Source organism: Erinaceus europaeus, chromosome 16 (assembly GCF_950295315.1).
Source record: "Erinaceus europaeus chromosome 16, mEriEur2.1, whole genome shotgun sequence".
Lineage (NCBI taxonomy): Eukaryota > Metazoa > Chordata > Mammalia > Eulipotyphla > Erinaceidae > Erinaceus > Erinaceus europaeus.
The window spans coordinates 82,046,462-82,059,508 of NC_080177.1; the positions used below are offsets into that span (position 1 = coordinate 82,046,462).

The following is a 13,047-nucleotide window of genomic DNA, read 5'->3' on the forward strand; positions in this document are numbered from 1 at the left end:
TTGTGCTTTCCCGGGGGAAGATTCTGCATCTTGCTTGACTCTTTTTTTTTTTTTTTCCAGCCACCTCGGCGCCTACATTTGGGAAGCCGCTCTCTAGCTAAGTGCGTGTGTGCATGTGTGTGTGCATGTGTCTGTCTGTCTGTCTGATGCACTGCACTGTCTTTTTTTTTTTTTTCCTTCCAGCTACCTAGGAGCGGGCGTGTTAACTAGGAGGGTGCCCCGGACACCCAGACACCCAGACCTATTTTCTCGGCGGATTTTTTTTTTTTTTTGCAAAGGCTGCTTGACTCGGACCCCTTGTGTTGGGGGGATCCCCTTGCTCGCCGGCCGGCTGGGAAAGCTGGTGCTCACTTGCCATACCTGGCAAGGTCACCAGGGGGGCTTCCCAGGCTCCCGGCTTCTGTGCATCCAGACCTGTCCTCCTGTCTTGCCTGGAAAGAAATCCCAGTCTCCTGCCCCCATCTTTGGAAGCCCAAAGTTGAGCCCTCCACGCCGCTGTGCTCTCCAGACAAGGCACCCAGGATATTGCTTTTGCTGACTGCTTCCTAGAACCATCCCCTCCACCCCCCCATCCAGCACCCAGCACCCAGCACCCAGCAGCACCCTCCACCACCACTGCGGACGGAGGAAGAAGCTTCGGCAGTCCCTTCCCGGCCGGCCGGCTGTCTGTCTGTCTGTCCTCCGTCGCCACCACCATGTCACCAGCTCCCGAATTCCGCGCATCCGGCTCGGGGAAGGCGAAGCAGACGTGATCCAGAGGCGGCGATGCCAGCGCGCCGTGTTTGCAGCCGGGGTTCCGCTGGGCTCTGAAGCGGGTGCCGTGCTAGGTGCCGTGCTAGGTGCCGTGCTAGGTGCCGTGCTAGGTGCGCGCGAGTGGGCGAGTGTGGCTGAGCGTGTGCGCGGCCGCCCGCCCGCCGCCCTGGGCGCAGCACCCGGCTGCATGGGGCCCTGTCCGCCCACCGCGCCCTGCGGGGCCGCCAGCCGCCTCGGACCCCTGGCCTGCGGGTGCGGAGCCTTGGCGCCGGGCAGCCGAGTGACCGGCCGGACCTGCGTGTGACTGCCCGGGCCCCGGAGCCACCTTGCCGGATTGTACCTGCTACCTGCGGGCGGCCAGAGTCCTCCTACGACCGTCTTTTCCTCTAGAGGGACCAGGTAACGGAGCCGCTGACTCCCCGCCCACCCCCCCCAGCCTCACCCAGTTTCTTTTCGGCTTCTTGGTTTCCAGGGGGCTTATCTGCATTGCAGGCGACTTTACTTATTAATGTTTTTTTTTTTTCTTTTGCAAATCGTTCAGAAAAGCTAGGGGAGCCAAGGGCGCTCTGTGATGTTGTCATGCAGTTTCCAAGAGATTGAATTGAAATGTAGACCTTCATCTAGCAGGGGGAAAGCTAAGGGAACGTGCCTCCACTCCACCCTAAGAGCCGTTCTCTGAAAGCTAGGCATCTTGAAGATGCCAGGGATGATAAAAATCTTCTGTTTCCTCCTGGCTGTGGGTTGCTCCTGGACCTATTTAGTATCTGGCCCTCCCTAGACGGTGAATTGCAAGAGGGTGTCTGGTTTACATCCCAGCCCCAAGATCATTTGGACCCTTCCCTCCCCTCACCACCACCACCACCACCACCCCCACCCCCGCCGCCAGATTATTTTCCTTTTCTTTATTGTGGAAGAGCTTGCCAGATCCTCTCGTAGTTGTAAATTACGCATCTGGAGACTTTAATCCCAAATGGAGTTTTCTTGGAACTTGCTTTGCATGGAAGGGAATTCATTGCCATGAATGTGTGCTGAAATATGGTGTTTAATTGGCAGGGTTTTCTGTTTATGTAGCAGAAGAGCCATGATATGTGTGTGTGTGTGTGTGTGTGTGTGTGTGTGTGTGTGTGTGTGTGTGTATTCACTCTAATGGAGACACTAACCTCGCCCCCCCACACCATCCCCAGCCTTATTATGTCTTGGTGGTGGAAAGGGGGTTGTGTTTTTATTATTATTATTATTGGTTTTGTTTTGGCTTGTCTCCGTGTAATATGCATTTTGAAAATTCTTGCCAATGCCTTGATTTCCAAGGAATAGGGTGGGTTTGCGACTTTCCGATTACCATATTGAATCTGATATGTTAAAATGGAGATTTCCCAGGGCGGGTTGAGGTTGAACAAATTTAGTTAACTTTTCAAAAACCCCATACCCTAGCATCTTATTTCCATGGCCCATCACCTCCGCCGCCTGGGAGGAGGCTTTCCCTGCAGAAAATGTCACTCACTTCTGGAGGGCATTCGGATTAACAAGAGAAAGCACTTGCAAAGTAGTCTCATCAATGTTTTATTGGCTAGTGAAGACTGACTGAATAATTCAGCTAAGGAGGGCTCATTTGTCTCCCGCCAGGAGGCCGCCTGCTGCTGGGTGCTCCCGCTGAAGATTTGGCCCGGCCCAGGGCCTGGCACCCGGCTTCAGGAGCCATTGACTGGGGGTCGCTCTAAGGGTTGGTTCTCTTTGCTCAGGTCTTATAGGAAGTGTGGAGGTGCTGTCTGGTCTTTCTGCACCGGCTGCGTTTCTAGAGAGAGCCATATGATGGCATTTGTCGACTACTCTGAGCTGGCCACTAGCGAGCTGCAGGGCTGTCCCTAACTCCTCTGGAGTCGGGGCTGGGCTGCCGCTGCAGACCTCACAGGCTGGTGGTGCTACAAGGCCACCGATGCAGCCTGCTTGGGGGCTGGGCTGGGCCACTGCAGCTGCCGGGCCTGCCTGACACTTTGTTGGGGCGGGGCAGGAGAGGGACTAGTGGGGCGATGGGGGAGAGGGCCCCCCCCCACCGCAGACCAGGGGGCTCCTCGCCGCCGCTCAAGTGGTCTCCGGGATTTGAGTGGCAGGAGGTGGCAAGAGATCTTGGAGGGCAGCGGTGCCCTGCTGACTTCCTCTGCTTGGCCAGGCGACCCCACCCAAACCCGCCCCTTGTCAATGGATATTCGCGGATGTCGGCTGCAAACTGGCCGCAGACCTGCCTGGGTCTTGACATCCTGCGTGGACCCTCAGGATGCCAAACCTGAAGCTGTGTTTCTCCCGACGGCTGGGTACTCCCTTCTATTCTTCTCTCCTCTCTTGTTCTCCTGAATTTATTTAGGTCAAGTATACTCCTGTTTTACTCCAGTTAGAATACCTGGAATTCCACTCTACAGACATGCCCCCCTCCCACTGCTTCCCCTCTTCCTCCCCCAATAAGAAATGAAGGCTGGGGTGGGGGGGGGGGCTCTGCTAGCAGATCTGCCCTGTGACTCCAGCTCTGGGAAGAATGAAGGAAGAATGCACAGGCCAACTCCACTTTAACAGAACTGCAGGAGCTCACTCACCTGCTGAGGATACAGAAAGAGAAAGGGTACTGCCTGCTTGCCTGCCTAAAAGCTAAAAATAACTGGGTGTTTGGGAGGAATTATGTGAGGCTTTTCCTTTTTTCCCCCTCTTTCAGTGAATGTATACTTCTTCCATCACACTGATATATGTGAGTGCTAAAAACCTGACAAGGACACTCTTTGTCCTCCAGATTTCTCCAGATCATTATCACAACAGAAACTATACCTCAGTCCTAGTGTTGGTGGCAGACTAGACAGACCTGTTTAGAGGCTGCCTGGGAAAAATGGAACATTGGTGGAAACCGACCCAGGGTGAAATGCTTCCCCCCCTATCTTTCTCCTCATTTCACTTCCTCCTGGCCTTTACCCACTGAGGATTCAGGCTTTTGCAGGTGATTTTTTTTTTTTTTTTGTCCCTGCACTCTCATTTTCAGGCAGAAAAAAAAAAGAAAAAGAAAAAGAAAAGAAAAACCAACCAAACAAACACATGCATTTATTTGCTGGATGGAGTAATAAGAAACAAAACCAGCCAACTGCGTATTCTGCAAATTCATGTATTCAGCTATCATTCATTGGGAGTAGTTTGGAGTTAGGTGAGATATCATAATCCTGTAGCTCTCCCAGCACCTAGTTTAACAGCCTTAAACAATAGAGGATTCTGGCCACCCTTCCCTTCTCTCCTGATGGAAGAGAGAAGTACAGACCTGTCTGGAGAGGTGAGGCCACTGACCTTGTTAAGCACTGTCTCTAGAAAGAGCTGGTTCATGAATGGGTTAAGATGGTCAGGTGAATTTCCCAACAAAAGCTTCTTTCCCTGTGAGGCCTCTTTTGGTCTCTGTTAAGAGGAGGAGACAATAGGAAAGTCAGGACACCCATGGGGACAGATGGAAGCATAGAGGTAGGTGGAAAGAAGTTGTTACTTCTGAACATCAGGTTTTTTTTTTTAATCATTTTTTACTTCCTTTTTTTTTTTTCAAGAGGAAAATGACCTTGAGCAGCCACACCAGCCTTCTCTGTGTCACACCCTTTCACTCAGATAGGTAGTAAGCTTGGGAGCACAGCAGACACACACCATCCACATACAAACCTCATTTTCAAAACAAGAGACTCCTTGGCTTATATGTTTGGGGAGAGGCTTTGAAAAGATCTGTCTCATACTGGTATCAGCCAGACCTGATTTTCTCTTCTTTTTCTCAAGAGAGGACAGCTGGGGCTGCCTGTGGTCAGTGGAGGGAGAGTTGCCCCACCCTAAATCCATATGCCATGATTTTTGTCTCATTATTTATCACATGTGTTTTTAATGTGAAAGCGTCAACTGCTTATGACATTGGTGCTTGAGTGACCCTCATGCGTTACAGCTGCTTTTCATCTTCTTAATGAACGACCAGCCTTTCTCCCTTCAGCCATTACAACCAGTGTTCTGTTTCCTCTTGCTGCTTGAAGCACTTTCGGTCTGGTAGTTTTGCTGAGTTTTCTAGCTGGTGAAATTAGTTTCTTGCTTTCTGCTGATACCGTTGCTGCGTTGCTGTGAAGTTGGGATGAGATGCTTGCAGATAACCATAGTGTTTCTGCCTCTGCAAAAAAAAAAAAAAATACACACAAAAAAAACCACTACCTAGTAACTCTAGCCTATAACCACTCAGTTATTTTAAGAGACATATACAATAAAAAAATAAAAAAAAGATTGCTAATGACGATATCTGGTGGGGTGCGGGGTGTGATTTCAAGATTGGAGGAAGAAGGCCATTGAAATTGAAACTTTCTGAAAGGCTGACCTGGCTAATCTCAAAACTGATTCCTATGATTTTTATTTTTTTTTTAATCTTCTTCCATGTGTTGTGCATGGAAGAATACAACATATCAGCATTACTTTCAGAATGCTGTTCAAAGTCTAATGAGTTTTTAAGTTGTAGGTTTCACTGAAGAGTAGAGACAGACAGACAGACAGATAGGCTTCTAAACAGATATGGTTGCAACTGCCTTTGCTCTATATGTAGAACTAGAACTAGCAGGTTCTAGTTTGTGCTAAGTCGTTCTACTTGGCCCACAGGTACTTGGCTCTGCTGTGCACCCTGAAACTGGAGAGTGAGCCCACTTCCGCTTCTGTAGACCACATTCTTATTCCAGAGGCACCCTTCAATCAGTGGAGACTATTTTAAATTCCAAGGCTGTCTCATTTATCCATTACATGGTGTGTGCATGGTGAAATTAAGAAGTATTATGTTTATAATTATAGAAGCTATTCTAGTTAGAGGCAAACCATTTTTACTATGTTCCAGCATCATAAATCATACGTTCTTACGAAAACCCCAATTTCATAGAAATATAATAGAAGATGGAAATGTAGGAAATTAATTTAGAGGTAGTGTTACTTTTGTGATGTTTTTTTTCCATCAGACTGTGCTGATAGATACTGTTTGAAGAGAACGCACCTTACTGAAATATGACATCATTTAATACTAATTATGAGGATGGTTAACAATTGACAGGAAATCACAATGGAATCCCATGGTTCTATGAGCGCACTGTCATTTTACTGATAGCAAGTGAACACCTTTAAAATGTTTTATTATTTACATCACAAGCTCCCACTTGTAAAGCTTCTTGAAAATTGACTGATACAAACATGGCCACATTGGGCGGAGAGTGTCAACTGACCAATTTGGGGATTCCCAAGAAAATATAAGGTCTGTTTTTTTTTTTTTTTAAGTTTAATCTTAAACGTCAAGCTATTCTTTGTGAGAACATATATAAAACTTTTTAAAAAATTTATTTATTATTGGATAGAGACAGAGAGAAATTGAGAGGGGTGGGGGAGATAGAGAGGCAGAGAGACAGAGAGACACCTGCAGCCCCGCTTCACTGCTCATGAAGCGCTCCCCCTGCAGGTGGGGACCAGGGGCTTGAACCTAGATTTTTTCTAGGTCCTGCCATCCGAGCGGTTAACCAGATGCGCCACCGCCTGTCCCCTAAAAACTTATTTTTAAAAAAAAATCTTGCAATGAATTATTTTTGAAATTGATGTTATTCTAGTTCTTGTAGAGAACAATTGTGGGATTAGGATTGAATATTGAGTCCTGAGACTTTTATAATCTCAACCAACTCTATAAAATATATTAAGAAGGTAAATACATACAGGATCCTTTCTATCAACTCTGGACATGTTTCCTAAATCCTTAAAAAAAAAAAAAAAGAATGAACTAAAACTCTAATTTGTTTACGATGTACTCATGTAGACCTTGTGTAACTAGTCACAGGTAGAAACCCAAACAGTGGCATTTGTGTGACTCTGCTTTCCACGCTTGAGGATGTGCTAAGGGCTCCCAGAGAGTGTGTGCCTGTTGCTCTAGATCCCATTCTCTCGTTTGCTCCCTAGTTCTTGCCTGGCAGTGGGCTTCCCATAACTCTTGGTGGTGTCAGTCACAAAGTTGTAGACTATTTGCACTACAGTGGTTTGTAAATGGGAGTCTAATAGCTCTGCAATCAAGAACGTTCACTTTGGGCTCTTTCTCTCTTTTTGAAAATACGGACTATTACTGTTTTTCGCAGAGATGAGCATTTTTCTAATTTACTCCATGTTCCGTCAATAATTAGGTTATTTGGTAATTTCCCTGTGCTTGGTGAGGCAGTTCCTCCTCACGGTGTGTGTGTGTGTGTGTGTATGTGTGTGTGGTGTGTGTGTGTGTGTGTGTGTGTGTGTGTGTGTGTGTGAAGACTGCACTGAGGAGTGCAGAAGCTTCCTTCAAGATGGAAATCAGTTTATCTCTAAGATTGACAAATATTTTGATTTGGAATTTCTTGAATAGCCTTTCCAGAAGTGGACTTACATTTAAATAGAAAAGTTTGAGTTATGTATTAGAATCACGTGCTGTATTTGCCACATATTGGCATATATTTTATAAAATGCTGTTTTATATGTTGCCAAGATTCCTGTTTACATGTCGGCTGCCTGAACAACTTACTGGGCTCTGACCTTAAGGAACATAATAGTGACGGGGTTGGGGAGGTGGCATAGAGGGTTAGCAAGGATCCCCACAAGGATCCTTGCTGGAGCCCTGGCTCCCGACCTGTAGGGGTGGGAGGTCGCTTTACAAGCAGTGCAGCAGGTCTGCAGGTGTTTTATCTTTCTCTCCCCCTCTCTGGCTTCACCTCTTCTCTGGATTTCTCTCTGTCCTATCCAACAGCAACAATAATACCAACAGCAATGACAACAGCAACAACAACAAAATGGAAAAAAATGGCCACCAGGAGTATTGGATTCATAGTGCAGACACCAAACCCCAGATGTAACCCTGGAGGCAAAAACAAAAACCAAAAAACCACAAGAAACCCCCCCCACACACACACACAAAAACATAGTAACATAACCATAACCATGATATAAACAAATGCTTGAAAGTAACTGATATTTTTATTATGTTTGATATTTTATTTATTTATTTATTTATTGCAATTGGGGAAAGAGAGAAAAGTCATTTTTTCTGGAGGCTTGTAGTCTGTAGTGAATTAGAAGCTTGAGTGCTTGGTTTCACACTTCTGAGCTTCGGTCTTGTTTTACCTTGAGAGAGTTGTATCATATCCCTATTTCGGAGTCTTACTGTCCTCACCTAGGAAATGTAGGTACTAATAAAACTTGGTTGTCTGAAGGCTATAGGTAATACACAGAGCATTAGGCATGTAGCTGCTATTCTTAATCACTGCCACCACCATTATGCTGTTTATTCATATTTAGTTTTCTTTATTGGAGGGACTAATGGTTTACAATCAACAGTAAAAATACAGATGTTGGTCCATGTGTAACATTTCTCAGTTTTCCACCTAATACTCTACCCTCACACCCCCGCCCCCCCAGGTCCTCCTTCACCATCTTGTCCCAGGACCTGAACCTCCCCTCTCCACCCCGAGTCTTTTCTTTGGTGCAGTACACCAACTCCAGTCCAAACTGTGCTTTGCGTTTTCCGCTTCTGTACCTATTTTTCAGCTTCATGATTCTTCTTAGCTATCTTGAGGGTGAAAGGAATTGAAGGAAGTGTCCACAGAGGATCTCTTCAAAGTGAGCCTAGAACCCGAAGGCCCCAAGGAACGCTAAGCTCATACAGACAAGGAGTCACATAGTCCTGGATCTTCAGGAACGAAGCAGAAGATATCAAATAGGACGTTGACTTGATTGTTGTATTTATTTCTTCATTTATTGCCATCAGGGTTATGGTTGGGTCTTGCTGCTTGCATGACGAATCCATTGTTCCCAGTGGCCTTCCCCTCCCACCCCCATTTTTTGCCTTTTGTTTAATAGGACAGAGAGAAATTGAGAGGGGGGGGGGGAAAGGAGGCAGAGGGGGAGAAAGAGAAACACTAGTAGACCTGCTTCAAGGCCCTGAACCTCCTTCCTGCTGATGAGGAGGAAGGACTTCAATCTGGGTCCTTGACACACCCAGCCTGCAGGACCTGTACTTAGTTGACAAAAGTTATAACTTGTATCAGCTCTTGTATCCTGGGGGGAATCATGACATAAGTGACATTCAGATCTATGCTTACATTTTAACTTCTTATGAATCTGGCACTATGAAATCTCTGAGTTATTCTGATACCTATTCAGTTTTATTTATTTATTTTTTTAGATTTGCAAGGTTTTATTTCTTTAAAATATATAAACTAAATATGGCAGAGTGATAATATTTGTTAAACCTGCATTTGCATATATGTATATTTGTCATAGTAGTCTCAGCTGTTGAGAAACTTAGATATTTTTATAATTAAAATGATACAACTTTTTAATACTTAAATTAATTTTTTATAATTAACATAGACAAAACAAGTTTTTAAATGGGGGCTTAATGGTTCACAGGAGAGCGTTTAACCTACAGGCATGATCTGTCTCTCACCTCCCATTGAGAGGTGTCTTGGAGACAAAAAAGGACCCCAGTGCCTCTCCATGCCAGAGTTCTGTGTGCCGGCAGAGTACACAGTACACAGTCTGAGTGTCTCCGTATGCTTCCCTTTATCGTTCCTAATTCCCAACTTCTACCTGCAAGTGAGATTATCCAGTACTGGTGTTTCTCTTTCCAGACTCTCACTCAAAATAACTTCAAGTTCTAACAAAGATGTTGTAAAGGTGATGACCTCACCATTGAGGAGAATTGACTTTTTTTTTTTTACAGCTATCGCAAACATTTAGAGGTTGAGATATTCCTTTTTTAATGATTAGTTAGAGAGAGAGAGAGAAAATGAAAGGGGAGATAGGGAGGGAGAGAGAAAAAACCTGCAACACTGTTTTACCATTCATAAAGCTTCCCCCCTTAATTTTCTAAAATTTAGAAAACTTTAATTTTCTAAAGCACTCCTGTCAAATTTTAGTCCCTTCAGTGCTTCTAAAATCATTTCACATAAGCCAGATTATTCCATGCTTGTCTGGGTATGTTATAAAATGTCTTTTTTGGCGATTAACAAGAATTGGAGATCCTGTTTACTTTTTTTTTTTTTTTAATAAAAGGCACTTTAAAAATTTTTTATATTTATTCCCTTTTATTGCCCTTGTTGTTTTATTGTTGTAGTTATTATTGTTGTTATTGATGTCATTGTTAGATAGGACAGAGAGAAATGGAGAGAGGAAGGGAAGACAGAGAGGGGGAGAGAAAGATAGACACCTGCAGACCTGCTTCACCACCTGTGAAGCGACTCCCCTGCAGGTGGGGAGCCGGGGGCTCGAACCCGGATCCTCGAGCTGGTCCTTGCCACATGCGCTTAACCCGCTGCACTTGCGCCCGGCTCCCTCTGTTTACTTTTAAAATGGGACGGTAAACACAGTAAGTCTAATTCTAGTGGCAGGGTCATCTACATTTCAGCTGACTTCTTTGTCGTCTACAGTTCATGATTCTCCTGTTTGTGATCAGACCATTCTGGGCCTATGTTGGTTTTGAGCAGTTTGATATACCCCAGGCTTCCAAGACCCTCTATGCTTTTTTTTTTTTAAAAATTTATTATCTTTATTTATTGAATAGAGACAGTCAGAAATCGAGAGGGAAGGGAGGGATAGAGAGGGTGAGAGACTGAGAGACACCTGCAGCCCTGCTTCACCACTTGGGAAGCTTTCCCCCTGCAGCTGGGGACTGAGGGCTCGAACCCAGGTCCTTGCACATTGTAACATGTGTGCTCAACTAGGTGTGCCACCACCAGGCCCCGACCGTCTATGCTTTTAAGTCTTGGTATCAGTAAAGTCTTTTCACCCTGTTGTTACACAGGCTCAGTTTATGTGTTTTTCCTTTTGCTTGAATGCAAAAAAAAATGACTTGGGTTGACTGGGCCAGGGCAGAATTGAACAGGGCCTGCTCCTTGCTTTGAGAAGAGGAAGGTGGAGACCGTCTATGTCTTTCCATGTCTGGACTCATACCAAACATTATGTGATCGGTGCTTCTTTCCTTTTGAACTTGGTCTTGAAGTGCCTGCTCCCAACCTCTAAAATGCTAACAACTAGTCAATTCAGGGCTGGCTTCAAGATTAAAAGTGGCTGCCTTTCTGACTCCCCCTCCCCCCCCCCCAGAGTACCGCTCAGCTCTGGTTTATGGTGATGCAGGGTGGGGGGGGGGACTGAACCTAGGACTTGGGAGTCTTAGGCATGAGAATCTCTTTGCATAACCATTAGGCTATCTACTGCCATGGCTGCCATTCTGGTCCTGAATCTGATTAAGACTCCTGAGGCTTTTTTTTTTTTTTTTTTTAAGTCATTCATGTACTGTTTGCTTATACTGATAATATTACTTACTGAAATCTTTTCTGCTAAATATTTAGGGAAAACTAAGAAAATGTATTGATGCTCATCTAGTCTGGCTGCCTCAAGGGCTTCAGATGGAGACAAGAATGATTTCAGACCAATTGTCTGATTCATTTAACAAACATTTGTTTAACCTTTATAGCTTAAATTCTCTGTAACCACTGCTCCTTTGAGACCCCAAAGCCTTAGGTGACAGCACTCCGGGGAGGCTGCCTTCCAGTGGGGGTAAGGGTGAGGAGGAACACTTTCCCCTGCCATCTGACTTATCACCTTCAACAGTAACACTTAATGTTGCTGTGAAAAATCAGTGCTCAGCGTTGCCAGATTTACTGAATTTTGAGTCCTACTGTGTTTGCCTTGGCTCCAGCATGTACGCTCCCCACTCCACTTTACTGCAAGGAGCAAACATTCTTCTAGCGAGGGACTCCCAGGCCTGATTCAGTCTTGATGATGTCTTCACAAACCTTTTTTTTTTTTTTTTATTGTTATTTTGGATAGAGACAGAAATTGAGAGGGGATGGGGGAACGATAGAAAGAGGGAGAAAGGCAGAGAGACACCCGCAGCATCATTTCACTGCTTTGACGCTTTCCCCCTGCAGGCGGAGGCCGGGGACTTGAACCCAGGTCCTTGCACGCTGTAGTGTGTGCGCTCAACTAGGTGCACCACTGCCAAGTCCCAATATGTCCACTCTTTACCTTTACACCTAGATTGTGCTGGTGTTTAGACTGTTTGCCCAGTTACTGTGTACGCCATTCTTCTTCTTCTTCTAGCGTTTGCCCTTCTTCCGCAGCCAGTCAACAGCATCAGGTGGAGCCTGATGTCAAGTTTCGAGACCTCCTTTGAATCTGGAGAGGTGGCAGTCGTTGACTCTGTGGGTCATAGTCTGTCTGGAGCCGCAGGGGCAGTTCGGGTCATCTCTGGCTCCCCAGCGGTGGAACATAGTGGCGCACCGGCCATGGCCTGTTCGATAGCGATTGAGGAGGGCCCGATCATAACGTGCCAGGTCAGAGCCGGGTTGACGCTCGCAGGGGTCTGTGATGAGGTGTTTGTTCTTGACCTCAGCTGACTGCCAGCTCTGTTTCCAAGAGACTGGAACAGAGAAGTTCAGTGTAGGCGTAGGGGACCAGATTGGGTGACGAGACGTCAAGCGTTGGACAGGGTGGGCGAATACTGTCAACAAACAAGCTTCAAGCAGTTACACCCCACATGCAAATGGTGTTCCGCGATCCTTAGCAAGGCGAGAAAGAACTTAAATACAGAAGAAAATGGAAATAAAACTCCTTTTATCTGGTATCCTTGCTGAGTGGGTCTTTTATACGTTGACACTCTCCATAATACTGAATGTTATTCCAGGTATCCTGTTTGAAAACTCTTTAAAGGATTACTTTTAATATGAATATGGTAATAGATATCAAATACAGCTGAGGCACCAATCTAAATACAGTTGACCTTAACAACTTCAGGTCTGCATTGTGTCTTCATGATTGCAGAAAACCCTCAGGGACAAGTCCCTGACAGGCTGAAGGCAGTTGGTGCGGACAGTTTTCTTCAGCTTCTTTCTGGCCCAGCTATTTTCTTTTTAAATAAATTTTACTTTAAGTTTTTTTTTTATTATCTTATTTATTGGCTAGAGAAAGCCAGAAATTGAGAGGGAAGGGGGTGATAGAGAGGGAGAGAGACAGAGAGACACCTACAGCCCTGCTTCACCACTCCTGAAACTTTCCCCCTGCAGGTGGGGACTGGGGGCTTGAACCTAAATCCTTGTGCACTGTAACGTATGTTATCAACCAGGTGCGCCAACACCTGCCCCACCCAGCTATTTTCTAGGTATGATAGTCTTCTTTTCTTGTTCTCACATAGCTAACTTTCCTTTTTAATTATCTCTACTTATTGGATAGAAACAGCCAGAAATTGAGAGGCAGGGGGAGATAGAGAGGGAG

At 45.6% G+C, this 13,047-nt stretch overlaps 1 protein-coding gene across 3 annotated transcripts in view; it reads left to right on the forward strand.

The window, feature by feature from the left end:
- The first annotated feature begins 897 nt into the window (after positions 1 to 897).
- The window catches only part of LRFN5 (leucine rich repeat and fibronectin type III domain containing 5), a 274,336-nt gene continuing 262,186 nt past the window's right edge, over positions 898 to 13,047 (forward strand). For all 3 annotated transcript variants that reach the window (XM_060175564.1, XM_060175565.1, XM_060175566.1), the window contains exon 1: positions 898 to 1,152. The gene's annotated coding sequence lies outside the window, so the exon portion shown is untranslated. The remainder of the gene's footprint in view (positions 1,153 to 13,047) is intronic.